This window comes from Aegilops tauschii, chromosome 5 (genome assembly GCF_002575655.3).
Source record: "Aegilops tauschii subsp. strangulata cultivar AL8/78 chromosome 5, Aet v6.0, whole genome shotgun sequence".
Lineage (NCBI taxonomy): Eukaryota > Viridiplantae > Streptophyta > Magnoliopsida > Poales > Poaceae > Aegilops > Aegilops tauschii.
Window position 1 is genome coordinate 542,023,211 of NC_053039.3, and position 20,351 is coordinate 542,043,561.

The following is a 20,351-nucleotide window of genomic DNA, read 5'->3' on the forward strand; positions in this document are numbered from 1 at the left end:
TTTGTCTTTTTCACGAGAGGTGGATAAAAGCTTTGAACACCCAACCATTTGGTCAATTATGCATTAAATATGTCCTAGTATTTTATAAAAATGATTTGGTCCAATTTTGCAACAATTATTTGGTAGGTTCTACACAAAAAAACCTCATTTTTGCCACTCGGAAAATGATTGGAAATAGCTAGAAAGATAAAAAATGCATTCAAATTGTTCCTCGTCCATAAAATGTGGTCTAACTCTAGTGAAAATTTGTGTGCTGACCTTTTGCAAAATATTTTTGTTAGCTGCTTCAAAAATCCCTCTATTTTAGTACATGAAAACTATTTTAAATCACTGATTTTCCGAACCAATCAGAACTCTTCCCACGGATCGATGACATGGCACCCATCCATCTCTCCATCCCACATCGATCCATCCATCTATCTATAGAAAAAAGAAAAGAAAAGATAGCCCACCCGCAGCCCAAACCCTAGCTCAGATTCCCCCCATCGACCCCTCCCCCCATCGTACCCCTCCTCCCTCGTCCCCATCTCCTCGCCGCCACCGCCACCTCCTCCCTCGTCCCCGGGCCCCTCCTAATCCAGTCCTCTCCTCGCCGCTCGCACCCACCGCCGACCTCTCCGTCCAACCAACCAAACCCCATCTCATCCCCGCACTCTCTATCTTCCTCGCTCGATTCCCTCCTCGTCTCTCCCTCGCCTCGCCTCGCCGCCCCAACCCACCGCCACCGGCGACTTTGCTCCCCCGCTCCGCCCTATCCCCCACCATCGCCGCGAAACCCTTCACCCTCCTCCTCTCCCTCCCAGATCGAGCAGCACGTCAGGTGGCCGCTAGATCCGCCCCGGCGCTACCAGATCCAATCTCGTGCCGTCAACACGCGAGAGGGTGCGCGAGGTCATCTGCTCCCCCCCCCATCGCTCACGCGCCAGGAGAGGAAGAGATGGCGGCCACTTGTTTGTTCCTTTCTCTCCGGCGACAACGCGGCCGTGCGGGTTCTTCCGCTCGAGGAGAGATTTCGCTGCAGCTCGGTTGCTCCGACGCCATGGAGCTCGTCAACAAGATCTCCTCTCTCGCTCTCTCTCTCTCTCTCTCTCGCTCTCTCTCTCTCTACAGTTCGACCCGATTTGTTTTGGGGCTCCTGTTGCTCTGTTCGTGATGCTCGTGCTTCTCCCTCTCTGCTGCAGGACACCATCTCCCTCTCTGTGTTGCTCTGTTCGCCAAGTTCTTTCTGATGCACGATATAAAACCCTTGGAGGAGTTCGAGAACCCTAGATGCAGCCACGACGGCCTCAACGCCTTCAAATCTTGGGCTCCAACAAGCGGCTCTAGGAGATGGAGGTTTCGTCTTGCTCCTGTTGTACGCTGCTCTTACCTGCAGTTGTGTTTCCTTCTGCTTCCAGACATTGATGCTTAACTGAACATTGGGTTTCCTTTTGATGCATGCATGTGTGATTGGCAGGACAACTAGTTCTCTCAACTTTTGAACACAAAAAAATCAATCATGATTCCTAAGTAGTGCAGAACACAGATGTACCAAGTGCTGAAGTAACACTTGAAAGGCATAATATTATTAGATCTATATGTTGAGAAAAATCTGTGAAAAAGATTAAGCATAGAGATTTTCCCAAAGGAAAGGATCTTACTCCACTTTTAGTATACTCCTGCCAATGAAATTATCCTTTGTCAATGAAGCCGTCTGTTCTATTCTTTGAGAGTCCTTTTCATGTAGCATTGTACATCACTGGTTGCTACAGTTCTTGTACTGTTGTACAGGTTTTGGAAATTGCTGTGCTCACATTTGTTTTAATTTCCCCTCCATGCACTCATTATTTCTCAAATTTACAGTGAATTATTTTGTTTGGGACAGCAAACCAGAGAGTTTATTTCCATTTCACTCTGTTGCTACAGTTCTTAAAACTCTATTGTTAATGGAGATTGGAGTTGTCTAGATTCGAGAGAGGGAAGTGAAGGGTGTAGAATCAGAGAGAAAGTGGGTGCTGCTTATCTGCTTACGTGGGAGGCAACCATCTCATGTAATCAGTGAATATAGCAGTTCTCCTGGTGTTATTCAAATAAATAAATCATGCAAGTGGTAGTATAAAAAGACTTGCTTGCATAAACCTCTCAGAGACTATTGACATCCCATTATATTCTTCTGCTTCCACTTATATCTTGAGCATGTACTCTAATATTAGATCACAATGTACGTAGCATGCTCTAGTTTAATTGCCCGCGAAACTGGCTGTCAACTTCACCCATGATTGCACGCAGCTTTGGATGCTCCACCTCACTGCCCTGCTTACCACCAGGAATATGCTCAACCCAGGGGTTCCGTTCCACTCATGCTCAACTTTTTCAATAGATCCCTTCTGCCTGGCGCTTGCTGATTTCTACCAGTTGCTTTCATGAGCATGCTTATTCAGGTACCAGGATGCATTTCTAGCAGACTTCCCATTTCTTTTTCTACCTTCTTCTAATATCTGGCTACATTGTACTCCACGTATTATTTCTTGTACCAAGCTACTCATAAATCCAACATGTAGACTAGTGAAGTCCAGCCAATAGAAAGCTGCCACCACAACCTCTATTTGCATGCATCGTTACTTAGCTTGGAAGAATGACTACACACGTATGCATTCTAATGATCACATACATGTATCTAGTTCTCCTCATAAAATATTTGCATGCATGACGAAGCTCCAACACGTACACTCTCATGCTTACTTATATTAGAAGCATTCTGTACAAGACAAACTACTATATGCTAGTCTTACTTACACTGTGTGTGTGGGGCACTCTCCTTTAATTTTCTAGCATGTTAAATTTAACATTCTAATATATTTCTTTGAAACAATAGTCTAGCATAACTTGTTCACTTCATTTTTAAAAACAGATAATACATGTTGAATTATTCATATTAATCTAAAATAATAATAAAACAACTAGGACGGTGGATTAGTAGCATGCATGTGTGACTTAGTTTTTGGTGTGTTTTGCTTGCAGGTCATTGTTGTGAAGGCCGCCACAGGAAGGCGTGGGGGATTTGGCACAAGGCCGGTGATCGAGTATATGCTCTCTCTCCTCCATGGAAAGACCTAAATTCAGCTTGACAGAGAGCACACGAATGGTTTCATAGTGTGTTCAGGTTGTGAAACTTATAATTAGAAGGTTTAGAAAATGTTAGCCGAGCTAACTGTTCACAATCTGAAGTAACTTTAACTTGGTACAAAATTGGTCTGATATTAGTTTTATATCACAAAAGTAGGGAGGTTCCTGCTGCTTATTAGTATCACCTTTGGTTTATTACTGTGTTCGGTTCACCACTGTACTGATTATCTTGGCAAGCATTTGTTTAATAACTAGAATACATTGTATGCTGGGAACTCTATTTACCTTACCTTACATGTACAATGCACCAGGTCAGTTTGCGTACTATTACAAATGTCTGTGAGGGTCCTTTGTGCTACTACTATAATTTCATTCATGAATTCTGCACATAGATTTTTCATCGTGCTATAAAATTGCTTGTGTCTGAATCTGTTTGTCATTGCTAGTCAGAAGTCGATTATTGCTGGTGAGTTCAGGATTCTATTTCTGTCATCTAAAATATGTGTTAATTCTGATACAGCGTAAAGAGCTATGTGAGCCCTCCTGGGAGGGGCTTCGGTTGTACCTCTGATTGAGCTCCCCATAAACTTTGGCCCAAGGTAAACACGAATTTGCTTTTGTTGTTGCTGCAAATGTCTCTGTCTTGTTGAGAATAGTTTATGAGTAAACCCTGTGGTAACAAAACCATATGTCATGGGAGTGTGACACGTACTGTTTGTGAATGCCTGTGATTGGATTATTGGATATTTGCTGATTATATGTCCTTATCCATCATTGTCTGGTAGTTCTTGCAAGCATTATGAGTTAGGTTGTGTAGGTGCCAAATTCTGCTTCTGGATTAGTCTATTATTCTCCTGAGACCCTCTTTTTTCCTACATTGTTTGTTGTTTGGATGGGCCGCTATCATAAGTCCATGAGGCGAAGCGCTCACTGCTCGACCATTTCTTTACTGAACTGGGAGCAACAGAGGCAAGATATTTGAAACAACCTGAAGTCCTTTTGATTCTTGATTTCTAGCATACATATGCAACCTGATTGGTGATGTTACTATACATATAATGTAGGTTCAGTGCTTACTATTTTTTGTGGGCGTTTTGAAATATGAAGATGCACTAGTAGGAAAACGGGCTTTTACCCCGGTTCATAAGGGCCTTTAGTCCCGGTTCTGGAACCGGGACTAAAGGGTCGTTACTAATGCCCTAGCCCTTTAGTCCCGGTTCTTACACGAACCGGGACTAAAGGCCGTCCACGTGGCAGGTGCGGGCAGCCCAGGCAGGAGGGCCTTTGGTCCCGGTTGGTGCCACCAACCGGGACCAATAGGCATCCACGCGTCAGCACCTGGCAGAAGCTGAGGTTTTTGTTTTTTTTGAAAGGGGGTGGTTTAGGGGTTTTGGGGGGTTAATTTAGGTGTTTCATATATTGTGTTAGCTAGCTAATTAATAGAGAAGTGTCCTCTCTTATCTCCGTGCTTGGTCGACGCTACGTACTATATACGTATGGAGAGGAGTAGACACACTAGCTAGTAATCAAATGAAGGAAACAGAAGATCGTCATGAACATATGCATACAGAGAGAAGTGATATCGACCACCTCTCCTTCTCCGACATATTGGTCGAACAACAAGTTCTCGTATATCTATCCGACACTACCGGCTACATATATACAATAATTATCTCTTACAATACAATCTCCTAATTATATTGTAGGAACACAGGGTCCACATAGTATTCTCCGTTTTTAGCGATCACGTGGTCAAGGAAGAATGCCGCCAATTCCTCTTGAATTCCTCGCATACGATCTTCTGCTAGGAGTTGATCCCGCTTCCGAAAAATCTAATTTGAAGAAGGGGGTCAATACATATATATATGAATAAATGAAACTCAACACAAATGATGGTAATAAAATAAAATTCTGAATATTATTGCTTACGCACTTCATATTGTTCTTCAGTGTAGCCCCGCTCACAGGTATGGTAGCGGATGGACTCGCAAACGTAGTATCCACAGTAATTATTCCCGGGTTGCTGCCACAACCACTTTACAAGAAATAGAGGTCAATCAAACTGATAAGCAAGCGTGCTAAATGGTATTGATCAAACTAGCACTTGAATCACTAGGAGATGCGCGGAACATGCTACTATAGTACTTACTTTCGGGTGTCTAAATTGCAGCTGGTTCGGCAGTCCCGGGGCTTTTGAGGTGAATTTTCTCCAAACCCTGCCAGACAAAGAAAACAATTACTTGATATCAGGAAATGAACAAAGTTGCTGATATGGTGGATAATGATCGATTTAACTTACTTCTGGAGCATTTGAGTCATGTTCGCATAGTCCTGGGGATCTTTTCGTCTCGAGTCTAAGACGGTTACTACTCCCGGCTCAAGCTTAATCTCTAGGAGAATATAGTGGAAGCTGCGCATGCATGCATAAGTCATCAATTACATTACCATAACCTGGACTAATAAGGGAAACCGAATATGCAGAAGACAGTAACACTCACTTGAAGTTGTAAGGAAAGAGTATTATATCTTTGTTTTGATTTAATACCAACGATTGTAGCAAGTTGGCCTCGGCTTCTTTGGGATGTTTTTCAACCGTATATGCATCTATGAGATTTGTGTTAATGAACCCAATATCACCGATTTGTCTTTTCTTCAATTCGGCGATCTTCAATCTGCATAATATAGTGAGGATAAGTATAAATACATGCAATGAAAGAGCTGACCTATATAGAGAGACTTAATGACAGAAGTAGTACTACTTACAGACAGTAGCAAGTGATCGTTGTTTTATCGAGGGACTTTTGATTGTAAAACTGGAAGAAATCCTCAAATGGAACATTCAGCAGTTCAATTCCAACGAGGTCATGCTCCGGTTTAACTCTCAGCGTCAAAGTACTCATCCCATCAGACTCTCTGCAGGTTTTCATGTACCAATCATGTAGTCTTCGCATCATCGTGCTTAGAGATCTGACATCTTTGACGAGAGGCTTCCCGTAATGGTATTTGTGGTCGTCCACCTCCATGATTTCATAATGTACATCGTCGGGCAGGTAATCTCCAAGATTGCTATAACCGGGCACCATACCCGGATCATTAGCGACGATGTCTTTTGACACCTTGAGCGGGGGGCACGATTGGTTCGCTTGTTCGCCGAGCTGGGCAATTTTTTTCCCAGCTCGTCGTTCTTTCATCCTTTTATCACTGACAGTACTTCTCGACCGCTCCACTTCGGCATATGCCTTTCCAAGAACGCGCTCATAGTTGCCTCTCGGCGGAGACTTTGGTGGTTTTGTCAGGGCAGCCAGAGTGCGCTTTGCTTTCACCGGATCTACCTTCTCCTCCGGAGGTGGATGTTTCTTTGCTTTAACCCCTTCAAAGAAGTTCTTCACTTCGGCTCGCACGATCTTTGCGTTCTCCTCCTCGGTCCTCTCATATGGTAACTTCTCTGGAGTCTTCAGAGAAGGACCGAATCTGTATTGCCTCCCGCCTCTGGCAGCTGTACTGCTAGACGCCGGCAGAGCAGACGGAGCGGCTGCGGCTGTCTTCTTTCCTTGCTTACGAGGCGGAGGAGAAGGACTATGACGCGCCAGAGCAGCCGCAGCAGCGGCGGGTCTCTTCCGCCCTTGCTGACGAGGCGGAGAAGGTGGAGGCTGGCTGCTCTGGCGCGCCGGCGCTGGCGGAGAAGGAGGCGGAGTGCCGCCACACGCCGGAGAAGGAGGCTGAGTGCCCTGATCACTCGCCGGAGGAGGAGGCGGAGGAGGAGGCGGAGTGCCCTTACTCGCCGGAGGAGGAGGCGGAGGAGGAGCCGTCCAGTTCGGAAGCTTGATGAGCTCCTTCCGCCATAGGCATGGAGTCTTCAGAGCTAAACCCAGCCGAGTCTCCCCTTCACCGGTAGGGTGGTCAAGATGGAGGTCCTCAAATCCCTCCGTTATTTCATCCACCATCACCCTAGCATATCCTTCTGGAATCGGCTGGCAGAGGTAGGTTGCGCCAGGTTCAGTAGGTAAAACAGAGCCAACAGCCGCCTTGACTTTCAAGTTCTGCCATTCCGCCATAAGGTGGCAATGTTGAGACTCCGTGATAGCATCCACGGGGTAGCTAGCAGGAGCCGCATGCTCCAGCTGAGGCAGCTCGGTGGAAGCCACGCTGCTTCTACGCTGAGATGGCGGTGTAGCTTCGGGGGCAGTTTCGGCATCTCGATTGTCGTCTCATTCCTCTAGCACTTGAACCCTTTCGTGCAGACGCTGAATTTGGATCTGCTCCACTTTTTTCCTCCTCTCCTGGGTTTTGTAACCACCCGCGTCCGGAAAACCAGCCTTCCATGGAACGGAGCCTGGCGTGCCTCGTGTCCATCCAGGGTGCTCAGGATTCCCGAGGGCCATTGTGAGCTCGTTGTTCTCTCTGTCTGGAACGAACGTCCCTTGCTGCGCTGCATCGATGTAGTGCTTAAGCTTCTTGACGGGTATTGCAAGTTGCTCGTCCGTCCAACGACACCTCCCTGATACAGGGTCCAAGGTTCCGCCAGCCCCGAAGAACCAAGTCCGGCAACGGTCTGGCCAGTTCATTGTCTCTGGTTCGATCCCTTTATCAAGGAGATCCCTCTCAGACTTGGCCCACTTAGGCCGGGCTTTGAGGTAGCCACCTGACCCCGTGCGATGGTGAAGCTTCTTCTTCGCAGCACATCTTGTTTGTCGCTGACATCTTCTTACTCTTTTCCGATGTCTTGTGGGCCACAAATGCGGGCCAGTGATCTCTGATCTTCTCATACCGGCCGATGAATTCTGGTGTCTCTTCTTTGTCGACAAACGTTTTCATCTCATTCTTCCACCTCCTGAATAGGTCTGCCATCTTCTTAAAAGCATGAGACTTGATTAATTGCTCTATAACTGGCTTCTCCGGATCCTCCTCTGGCGGTAGGGTGAAATTTGCCTGCAGCTTAGTCCAAAGATCATCTTTCTACATATCATTGACATAAGACACCTCAGGGTCTTCCTTCTTAGGCTTATACCATTGGTGGATGCTGATCGGGATCTTGTCTCTAACTAGAACCCCGCACTGAGCAGCAAAAGCATCCTTTGTCCGGAGGGGTTCAATCGGTTGGCCGTCGCGCGCGATTGCTGTGATCTCAAACCTTTCATCCGAGCGCAACTTTCTCTTCGGGCCTCGTCTCTTTACCGCAGTTGTGCTCGATCCGGAGGGCTAGAAAAAAGGAGAAAGACGAGTGTTAATTAATATGTGTACATACCAAAACAATGAATGCATCAATTAGCTAGTCAGCACAGGCTTAACTAATATATTTACCTGGCCGGACTCTGTTCGGTCACCGGAGCCGTCACCACGGGCTCCTTCTTGCACCAGCATTGGGTCACCGGAGCCATCATAATCATGTCTTTCCTCCTCCACTCTACGATCACCGCAGCCTGCTTCTTCACCCTGTTCTTCCAGACCATCATTGTCATTAAGATACGACAAGATATCACCTCCGGCTAAGATTATGTCCCCCAACACGTCTTCTGCTTGCTCATCTCATCCGTGCTCCATTGTTTCTGTAAATATTACAACATGGCAATTATTACACAAACATGACAGCAGGTGGATATATTAGTGCAAACGTAGACCTAGCTTATTCCGGGTTTGGGGTGGCCTAGGCAACACTTCAAGGGTAGGGGCGCGGCGGGAGGGGGTAGGAGACCGACATCGTTTTTTTCTAGGGTTTGGGTGTCCTCGAGAGTTTTGGTCGAGCGAGAGGGCCGGGGGGTGCTCCCGTGGTATAAGTTATCACGGTCGAGAGGGGGTATACATATCGACCGTCCATCATGTCGAAATTATCTAGGAGGGAGTTATATATATCGACAACGACGACATACATACACGGGAAAATAATGTTATCGGGGAGGGGGTATATATCGAAACCCCCCCCCCCCCCGTGTTGAAGTTATTGGGAGGGGGTTTTATATCGACAACGACGACATACATACACGGGAAAATAATGTTATCGAGGAGGGGGTATATCGACCCCCCCCCTCGTGTTGAAGTTATCCCCCCTCGTGTTGAAGTTATCGGGAGGGGGTAATATCGACAACGACAACATACATACACGGGAAAATAATGTTATCGGGGAGGGGGTATATCGACCCCCCCCCACGTGTTGAAGTTATCAGGAGGGGGTTATATCGACAACGACGACATATATACACGGGAAAATAATGTTATCGGGGAGGGGGTATATCGACCCCCCCTCGTGTTGAAGTTATCCCCCCTCGTGTTGAAGTTATCGGGAGGGGTATATATCGACGACGACAGACCTGATAAAACATAAGAAAACGAAGAAGAAATAAAAAGAGGAGAGAAGAAGAAAGGAATAGAGGAGAGGATTGAAGAAAAAAAAGAAGAAAAAAAAGAGGAGAAGAAGAAAGGAATAGAGGAGAAGAAGAAAAAATAGAATATTTTCTATTTTTTCTTCTTCTCCTCTTCTTTTTCTTCTTTTTTCCTCTTCTTATTTATTTCTCCTCTTCTTCCTCTCCTCTTCTTCTTTCTTTCCTCTTCTTATTTTCTTCTTTCCTATCCTTCTTTTTCTTCTTCTTCTTCCCTTCCTAGCTAGATATATAAAACTCTTCTAAAATTGTAACTTTTGCATATATAAAACTCTTCCATGTGGATCATCATTTCTCATATATATCGAATATATATCCATTGTCATATATAAAAACTTTTTATATATGAACAAAAAACTTTCTATGAACAAAAAAACATTTTTGACATATATATTCATACATTTTGAACATCTACATACATACAAATTTTTTTTTGTTCACATATACATTATAGCCACATACACATATACATCACATATGAGCAAAAAAATTAAACTAATAAAAATAAAAAACAGAGCCGGGGCGGCGGATCTCACAGCGGGGGCGGCTAGGACGATGGCGACGGCGGGGGCGGCGAGGGCGCCGGCGCGCGGGGGCGGGACGGGGCGAGGGCGCCCGCAAGCACGCGCGGGCAGGGCAGGGGGGCTCGGGGCGCCGAGGCGGCGCGCGCGAGCAGGGGAGCACGAGGCGGGGCGGCGCATGGGGGCAGGGCGACGGCGACGAGAACCGGGCGGCGACCTGTCGAGGCAAGGGCGCGGGGCGACGGCGACGAGGAGCGGGCGGCGACGGTGAGCACGGGCAGCCTGGCGGCGTCGGGGGCAACTGGCGAGGTATCTCGAAAATTTCCTAAGTGTGGACTTATATAGCAAAGCCTTTAGTCCCGGTTCGTGGCACCAACCGGGACTAAAGGTGGGCATTAGTCCCGGTTGGTGCCACCAACCGGGACCAAAGGCCCCTTTTCAGCAGCCCAAAGGGCGGGAAGCGGCGGCCTTTGGTCCCGGTTGGTGGCACCAACCGGGGCTAAAGGGGGGGCATTGGTCCTGGTTGGTGCCAACAACCGGGACCAAAGGCCTTGCGCTGCCCGCAGCCAAAAGTTTAGTCCCACCTCGCTAGTTGAGAGGGGCTCGGAGTGGTTTATAAGCCCCACTGCGGCTGCCCTCTCGAGCTCCTCTCCAATGCAGGCTTACGGGCCTAATGTCACACGGTGCTGTCTGTTGGCCTATTGGGCCTTCTGTCGGCCTGAATCCTGGCCCAGGTTGGGTTTCTAGTCGTATTCAGGCCGTGGTGGCCCAATAGGTGGCAGTTTTCTAAAAAAAATCCAGTTTTTTGGTTCTGTTTTTTGCATTATTTATTTTCTTTTGTTTTTTGCTTTATTTTTTAATTCTTTTTGCTTTTAGGTCAGCAAAATTATAAACTGTCTGTTAGTGCCATTAGTTTTAGAAAACATATAAACTTTCTATTAGTGCCATTAGTTCTTTATGAAAATTCTTTTTGCTGTATTTAGTTTTTTGTTTTCTTTTTTGATATATTTATTTTGTTTTGTTTCTACTTACAACAAAAAACTTATTTATTTTATTTTATTTTGTTTCTAATTACTTATTTATTTTACTTTATGATAATTCTTTCTGCTATTAAAGTTTCTATCAAAAAAAGTTCTTTATGAAAATTCTTTTTGCTTTTAATGATTAAAAATAAAAAAGAGGCGCAATGCGCGTTGATTTGCTTCAAGCCTTTCGGAATAGTGTAGACTGCACTGCACATAGCTCGATGCAGTCTACCTTATTCCTCAAGGCTTGAAGCTAAGCAATGTGAGCATTGCGCCTCTTCTTCATCGTCTCTGCACTCAGGGCTTATAAACCGCTCCTAGTGCCTCTCAGCTAGCGAGGTGGGACTAAAAAACTGCTTAGCTAGTAAGAAACTCTAGTACCGGTTCGTGCCATGAACAGGTACTAAAGGTGCTCGTGGGGCCACAGCCTCATTAGTACCGGTTCGTGGCACCAACAGGGACCAAAGGGTGGAATTTGTCCCGGTTCATGCCACCAACCGGGACCAATGGCCTTGCACAGCGGCGTGGTGGTGAGTTTAGTCCCACCTCGCTAGCTAAGAGAGAGCCGCACCTGTTTATAAGGTGCGGTGCGCCTGAGCTGTCGAGCTCCTCTCTAAAGCAGGCTTACAGGCCTAACCTCTCTGCACTCAGGGCTTATAAAGCATTTCAAATGAACTCTGAAAAGGTTTAAAGTTGGCATGGTATCATCATTTCATCCACATAGCATGTGCAAGAAAGTTGAGAGGGTTACGGCAAAAACTAGATGCACTTCTTGTACAAAACGGACAATGGTATCATACTCGTCTATTACAAAGTTGGCATGGTATCATCATAATAGTTGCGGGAGAAAGTCTTTACTTTTTCTTCGCTTGTGTCATTTGCTTATTGCGCCGTAACCATGGATAATCTTCATCGTTTATCAGGATGCTTGGGTCAGCCTTGACTTTGAAGGGAGGAATTTCATGAAACTTTTCATAATCTTCAGACATGTCTGTCTTGCCCTCCACTCCCACAATGTCCCTTTTTCCTGAACGAACTATGTGCCGCTTTGGCTCATCGTATGATGTATTCGCTTCCTTATCTTTTCTTTTCCTCGGTCTGGTAGACATGTCCTTCACATAGATAACCTATGCCACATCATTGGCTAGGACGAACGGTTCGTCAGTGTACCCAAGATTGTTCAGATCCACTGTTGTCATTCCGTACTGTGGGTCTACCTGTACCCCGCCTCCTGACAGATTGACCCATTTGCACTTAAACAAAGGGACCTTAAAATCATGTCCGTAGTCAAGTTCCCATATGTCCATTATGTAACCATAATATGTGTCCTTTCCCCTCTCGGTTGCTGCATCAAATCGGACACCGCTGTTTTGGTTGGTGCTCTTTTGATCTTGGGCGATCGTGTAAAATGTATTCCCATTTATCTCGTATCCTTTGTAAGTCAATACAGTCGAAGATGGTCCCCTGGACAACGAGTACAACTCATCACAAACAGTGGTGTCACCTCTGAGACGTGTTTCCAACCAACTGCTGAAAGTCCTGATGTGTTCACATGTAATCCAGTCGTCACACTGCTCCGGGTGTTTGGAGCGCAGACTGTTCTTGTGTTCATCGACATACGGGGTCACCAAGGTAGAGTTCTGTAGAACTGTGTAGTGTGCTTCAGACCAAGAATATCCGTCCCCGCATATTATTGAGTTCCCCCTCCAAGCGTGCCTTTTCCAGTCAGTCTCCCCTCATACCGCGATTTAGGGAGACCTATCTTCTTAAGGCCAGGAATGAAGTCAACACAAAACCCAATGACATCCTCTGTTTGATGGCCCATGGAGATGCTTCCTTCTGGCCTAGCGCTGTTACGGACATATTTATTTAGGACTCCCATGAACCTCTCAAAGGGGAACATATTGTGTAGAAATACGGGCCCCAGAATGACAATCTCGTCGACTAGATGAACTAGGACGTGCATCATGATATTGAAGAAGGATGGTGGGAACACCAGCTCGAAACTGACAAGACATTGCGCCACATCAATCCTTCGCCTTGGTATGATTTCTGGATCGATCACCTTCTGAGAGATTGCATTGAGGAATGCACATAGCTTCACAATGGCTAATCGGACGTTTTCCGGTAGAAGCCCCCCCAATGCAACCAGAAGCAGTTGCGTCATAATCACGTGGCAGTCATGAGACTTTAGGTTCTGGAACTTTTTCTCTGGCATATTTATTATTCCCTTTATATTCGACGAGAAGCCAGTCGGGACCTTCATACTGAGCAGGCATTCAAAGAAGATTTCTTTCTCTTCTTTCGTAAGAGCGTAGCTGGCAGGACCTTCATACTACTTCGGAGGCATGCCGTCTTTTTCGTGCAAACGTTGCAGGTCCTCCCGTGCCTCAGGTGTATCTTTTGTCTTCCCATACACGCCCAAGAAGCCTAGCAGGTTCACGCAAAGGTTCTTCGTCACGTGCATCACGTCGATTGAAGAGCGGACCTCTAGCTCTTTCCAGTAGGGTAGGTCCCAAAATATAGATTTCTTCTTCCACATGGGTGCGTGTCCCTCAGCGTCATTCGGAACAGCTAGTCCGCCAGGACCCTTTCCAAAGATTACGTGTAAATCATTGACCATAGCAAGTACGTGATCACCGGTACGCATGGCGGGCTTCTTCCGGTGATCTGCCTCGCCTTTGAAATGCTTGCCTTTCTTTCGACATTGATGGTTGGTCGGAAGAAATCGACGATGGCCCAGGTACACATTCTTCTTGCTTTTGTCCAGGTATATACTTTCAGTGTCATCTAAACAGTGCGCGCATGCGTGGTATCCCTTGTTTGTCTGTCCTGAAAAGTTACTGAGAGCGGGCCAATCGTTGATGGTTACAAACAGCAATGCGTGCAGGTTAAATTCCTCCTGTTTGTGCTCATCCCACGTACGTACACCGTTTCCATTCCACAACTGTAAAAGTTCTTCAACTAATGGCCTTAGGTACACATCAATGTCATTGCCGGGTTGCTTAGGGCCTTGGATGAGAACTGGCATCATAATGAACTTCCGCTTCATGCACATCCAAGGAGGAAGGTTATACATACATAGAGTCACGGGCTAGGTGCTGTGATTGTTGCTCTGCTCCCCGAAAGGATTAATGCCATCCGCGCTTAAACCAAACCATACGTTCCTTGGGTCAGCTGCAAACTCAGCCCGGTACTTTCTCTCGATTTTTCTCCACTGCGACCCGTCAGCGGGTGCTCTCAACTTCCCGTCTTTCTTACGGTCCTCACTGTGCCATCGCATCAACTTGGCATGCTCTTCGTTTCTGAACAGACGTTTCAACCGTGGTATTATAGGAGCATACCACATCACCTTCGCAGGAACCCTCTTCCTGGGGGGCTCGCCGTCAACATCACCAGGGTCATCTCGTCTGATCTTATACCGCAATGCACCGCATACCGGGCATGCGTTCAGATCCTTGTACGCACCGCGGTAGAGGATGCAGTCATTAGGGCATGCATGTATCTTCTGCACCTCCAATCCTAGAGGGCATACGACCTTCTTTGCTGTGTATGTACTGCCGAGCAATTCGTTATCCTTTGGAAGCTTCTTCTTCAATATTTTCAATAGCTTCTCAAATCCTTTGTCAGGCACAGCATTCTCTGCCTTCCACTGCAGCAGTTCCAGTACGGTATCGAGCTTTGTGTTGCCATCTTCGCAATTGGGGTACAACCCTTTTTTGTGATCCTCTAACATGCGATCGAACTTCAGCTTCTCCTTTTGACTTTCGCATTGCGTCCTTGCATCGACTATGACCCGGCGGAGATCATCATCATCGGGCACTGGTTCCTCTTGATCTTCAGCAGCTTCCCCCCTTGCAGCATCATTGGGCACATCGTCTGGTTCCTCTTGATCTTCAGCAGCTTCCCCCGTTGCAGCATCACCGTATTCAGGGGGCACATAGTTGTCATCGTCCTCTTCTTCTTCGCCGTCTTCCATCATAACCCCCATTTCTCCGTGCCTCGTCCAAACATTATAGTGTGGCATGAAACCCTTGTAAAGCAGGTGGGCGTGAAGGATTTTTCGGTCAGAGTAAGACTTCGTATTCCCACATATAGGGCATGGACAACACATAAAACCATTCTGCTTGTTTGCCTCAGCCACTTCGAGAAAATCATGCACGCCCTTAATGTACTCGGAGGTGTGTCTGTCACCGTACATCCATTGCCGGTTCATCTGCGTGCATTATATATAATTAAGTGTGTCAAAAACCATTACACAACATCATGAATAGATAATTAAGTGACCAAATTAATAGAAGTTCATCATCACATTAGAACCAAAGTACATACATAGTTCTCATCTAACAACATATATATAGCTCTCCAGAGCATCTAATTAATTAAACCATACATTGAAACTATGTAAAACATTTCAATGCGAAAACAAATGCGATCATAATCGCAACCAAGGTAACAATTGATCCAACGGCATAATGATACCAAGCCTCGGTATGAATGGCATATTTTCTAATCTTTCTAATCTTCAAGCGCATTGCATCCATCTTGATCTTGTGATCATCGACGACATCCGCAACATGCAACTCCAATATCATCTTCTCCTCCTCAATTCTTTTTATTTTTTCCTTCAAGTAATTGTTTTCTTCTTCAACTAAATTTAACCTCTCGACAATAGGGTCGGTTAGAATTTCCGGTTCAACCACCTCCTAGATAAATAAAATCTATGTCACGCTGGTCGGTATATTTGTCATAAACAATAAATGAATCAAATAGTTATAAAAAGATAATATATACCACATCCGAATCATAGACAGGACGAGGGCCGACGGGGGCGGATACCAAAACCATCACACTATGTAATAAGAAGGAATAAAATAGTAAGAAAATTAGACAAGTATCTATCTAAAGTAAGAATTTTTTCTTTCAAAAAGAAGATAAGAACAAGAGGCTCACCACGGTGGTGCCGGCGACGAGATCGGCGCGCGCAGTCGACGGCGGTGAATACGGGAATGGGACGTGACGGGCCGCTAAACCTAGACAAATCTCGAGGAAAATGGAGCTTTGAGGTCGAGCTTCGAGAGGACAAAGCTTAACTAGTGTGGCTCGGGCATTTCATCGAACACCTCATGTGCATAGGAGGTGAGCTAGAGCACCACAAAGCCCTCCCCTCGCCGGCCAGAGAAAAACAGAGCACTGGAGTGCTCTGCTCGCGGGCGAGGGGTATATATAGGCACCTCATTGGTCCCAGTTCGTGGCATGAACCGGTACTAAATCCGGGCCTTCTGTCCCGGTTCATGCCAAGAACCGGGACAAATGGTTGTGGGCCAGGAGCGAGGACCATTAGTCCCGGTTCGTGGCTCGAACCGGGACAAATGGTTCCATACGAACCGGGACCAATGCCCACGAGGCCCCGGCCGGGCCCCTGGGCTCACGAACCGGGACGAATGCCCCCATGGGTCCCGGTTCGTGACTGAACCGGGGCTAATGTGAAAACTGCCCTGTGACCTAAGCCCTGTTTTCTACTAGTGATGCATGTTGTAAGCACTGTTGCTGGCAATCTAGCACATCATATTAGTCTTATCCATCGTTCCGTCACTAGCATACACTACACTTTGGTGTTGATTTTGCGCTGATATGAACTTGCAACAGTATTACATTGTAGTGTTTTCTGCATGTTGTTGTATCACTAGTTTCATGTTGCCTTCACATTTGAATCTATTACTTGTTTTGTTTTTATCCTTGATTAGTATTAATTGTTGTATTGTAGACTTAAAATTTTGGTGGTTCCTCTTTTACAGAAGCTCAAGTTTGAAGTGTGAAGTGTGAAGCCGTGAAGTACTACTCAGTGAAGAGCAGCATATTGTAGCATATCTGTGTTGTAAAGATTGTAATAGATTTATTTAGTGGTATATTTGATGAATTTAATGTGTTCCTTGTTCTTTTTGAAGTATTGATTATGTATGTGATTTGAAAACTTGTGAAATGGAAACTTACCAGTGGGGCAACTTATGAAAACAATCTGTCTAATTTGTACATTTCTGACATGTGGGACCAATTTGAGAGATGAACATGACAAGTGGGACCTATCTGACTAGTGGGACCGGCTTGAATATATAACGGTTGTAAATAGAAAAATAAATAGACCATAAAAGGCCACGGCCCAGAAAATGAAAAAAGGCCGAATTGTTGGGCCAGGTCCATGGGGCTAACCAGAATTAATAGAAAAAAAAATATTAAATGGGCTGAATTAATGGGTTGGCCCATGTAAAACACCAAAATGGACCGGCTGAATCTTATCGATGACCTTTTCAATTGGTCGCAATTTTGCCACGTCAGATTGCCACGTCGGATCCGACTTGGCCTAGGTAGATAGCTAGTGACCAAAACAGAAGATCGTTGAACCAATGAGCTTTTGATAAGGTCGTTGACTTCCACGACCTTTTCACAAAGAAGGTCGTTAATTTCAGTTTACGACCGTCAGCTTTTGACCATCTGTTTTTGGTCAAAAAAGGTCGCAAATGAAAAACAATGACCTTTCAGTGACAAATAGTGATGGTCGCAAGTTGAAATATTTCTTGTAGTGTGAAATAATCTTTTTTCATTTTTCCTACAGATGCTACAGCAAATGAATCAGTACCAAAGAAGAGGGATATCCAAGAACTTCAAACGGCAGAATTAAGTGAAGACAACACACATAAAAAAAGTAAGACCAATCTGTCGACATTTTTCTATACTTTTCATGATTTGGAAATTACACCATTTAGCAATATTGTCTTTCTGTGTAATTATTATTTTTATATTCTAATCATGTTAATAAATTACTTTAGGGAGTTAGCTGGATCACCTTAACATGTTAGCTGGGTCTAGGTAAGGTTGCGATCACAAAGGATCGACACATGGACAAAGTCATGCTTGTCGAGTCCTTAGGATACAACCTCATGTCTGTCTCAATGCTTTGTGATCTTGATATGGTTGTTGTCTTTGGCAAGTATCATTGTGTTGTGGTTATGGAAGCTGACAATTCCAAAGTCTTCGAAGGCTTTAGGAGAGGAGACTTGTATATTATTGATTTCTCTATAGGACCACAACCAGCCGTGTGCCTACTTGCAAAAGCTTCAGAAGGCTGGCTATGGCATCGACGACTTGGTCATGCAAGCATGAGGAATTTGCACACGCTTGCGAAGATGAAGCACGTCATTGGCATTGAGAATGGCAAATTCCTCAAGGATCACTTATGCGTAGCCTGTGAAGCTGGAAAGATGACCAAGGCTAAGCATCCAGCAAAGACTATCATGACCACTACTCGAACATTTGAATTGCTTCATATGGATCTCTTCGGTCCTAACCATTACTCAGCAGTCACAAATGATGCATCTCTCTATGGCTTTGTTATTGTTGATGATTACTCTCGTTACACTTGGGTACATATTGTCACTTACAAACATGAAGTGCAGGAAGTCTTCAAACGATTTTCCTCGAGGGCTTCAACCAACTTCGGTGTAAAAATCCAGCACATCAGAAGTGACAATGGAACTGAGTTCAAGAATTCTGGTCTTGATGACTATCTTGATGAACTTGGTATTACTCATCAGTTATCTGCTCTTACACTTCTCAGCAGAATGGCGTCGTGGAGCGCATGAATAGAACTCTTGTTGAGATGGCTCGCACTATGCTTGATGAGTACAAGACGCCTCGTCACTTCTGGATTGAGGCAATTTATACTGCGTGCCACATCATCAACAGGATGAACCAGCACCTGAGGAAACTATCAAGTTCAAGGCTACTAAGGATGTCATTCCTACCGAAGAATCTGCTGAAGAATTCATTCCAGAATGTGAAGAACGTCGAGCTAATGCACCTGAAGAAAATGGTGCTGAAGAAAATGCTGATCAAATTCCTCGACGACAACGAGCTCATCCTCGCGTTGCAAAAGAAGTGCAAGTTGAAAAGATCATCGATGACATTGAAGCACCAGGTCCTCTCACACGCTCAAAAGCTTCACATTTATCTAACTTTTGTGGGCACTATGCTTTTGTCTCTATCACAGAGCCCACTAAGGTAGATGAAGCATTTCTGGAGCCTGAGTGGGTTCAGGCCATGCAAGAAGAATTATATCAATTCGAGCTCAACAACGTCTGGGAACTGGTTAAACGTCCAGATCCTCGCAAGCACAATATCATTGGCACAAAGTGGATCTACCGCAACAAGCAAGATGAAAATGGCCTTGTGGTGAGGAATAAGGCACGACTAGTAGCTCAAGGCTACACACAGGTTGAAGGAATTGATTTCGATGAAACTTTTGCACCTGTAGCTAGACTTGAGGCTATTCGCATATTACTTGCTTATGCTAACCATCATGATATCACTTTATATCAAATGGATGTGAAAAGTGCATTCCTCAATGGTTAGCTTGAGGAAGAAGTATATATTGCTCAACCCCCAGGTTTTGAAGATCCAAAGCATCCTGACAAAGTCTTCAGACTCAATAAGGCCCTCTATGGCCTCAAGCAGGCCCCTCGGGCATGGTATGATACTTTGAAGGAATTCCTCATGAAGAAAGGCTTCAAACCCAGTTCACTCGACCCTAGTCTTTTCACTAAATCTTATGATGGTGAATTGTTTGTGTGCCAAATATATGTCGATGATATTATCTTTGGCTGTACTGACCAACGTTATAGTGATGAATTTGCCTATATGATGAGTGAAGAATATCAAATGTCTATGATGGGAGGATTGAAATTCTTCTTAGGTCTTCAAATTCGTTAACAGCGCAATGGCATATTCATATCTCAGGAGAAATACCTCAAGGATGTACTGAGGAAATTCGGCATGCAAGATTGCAAAGGCGTCAAAATTTCGATGCCCACAAATGGCCATCTATGCACTGATGAAAATGGTATTGACTTCGATCAAAAGGTATACCGCTCCATGATTGGTTCTTTATTGTATTTATGTGCATCTAGGCCAGATATTATGCTTAGTGTTTGCATGTGTGCCCGATTTCAAGCTACACCGAAGGAATCACACCATAAGGCTGTGAAGCATATTTCTTCGATATCTAGCTCACACACCATCACTTGGATTATGGTACCCCAAGGGCTCGGCTTTTGATCTCATTGGATATTCTGACTCTGACTATGCTGGTGATCGTGTGGACCGCAAGTCAACATCTGGTACATGTCATTCCTCGGACGATCTTTGGTCTGTTGGTCCACGAAGAAACAGAACTGCGTATCACTATCTACTGCTGAAGCTGAGTACATTGCTGTTGGTTCTTACTGTGCTCAATTGCTGTGGATGAAGCAAACTCTCAAGGAGTACGGCGT

General features: G+C 45.3%; 1 long non-coding RNA gene across 4 annotated transcripts; it reads left to right on the plus strand.

Annotated features, from left to right (window-relative positions):
- Positions 1–502: 502 nt before the first annotated feature.
- Positions 503–17,248, plus strand: LOC120965410 (uncharacterized). 4 transcript variants are annotated; one of them, XR_012183387.1, is made up of 6 exons: positions 503–1,335; positions 2,269–2,420; positions 3,001–3,142; positions 3,626–3,704; positions 5,056–5,190; positions 5,276–6,102. It is a non-coding gene; the product is annotated as an uncharacterized lncRNA (long non-coding RNA). The 4 variants fall into 4 exon arrangements; XR_005758320.3 differs by lacking the exons at positions 5,056–5,190; positions 5,276–6,102 and adding an exon at positions 16,824–17,248; XR_012183388.1 differs by lacking the exon at positions 5,056–5,190 and having other exon boundaries at positions 5,276–6,100.
- Positions 17,249–20,351: the final 3,103 nt, after the last annotated feature.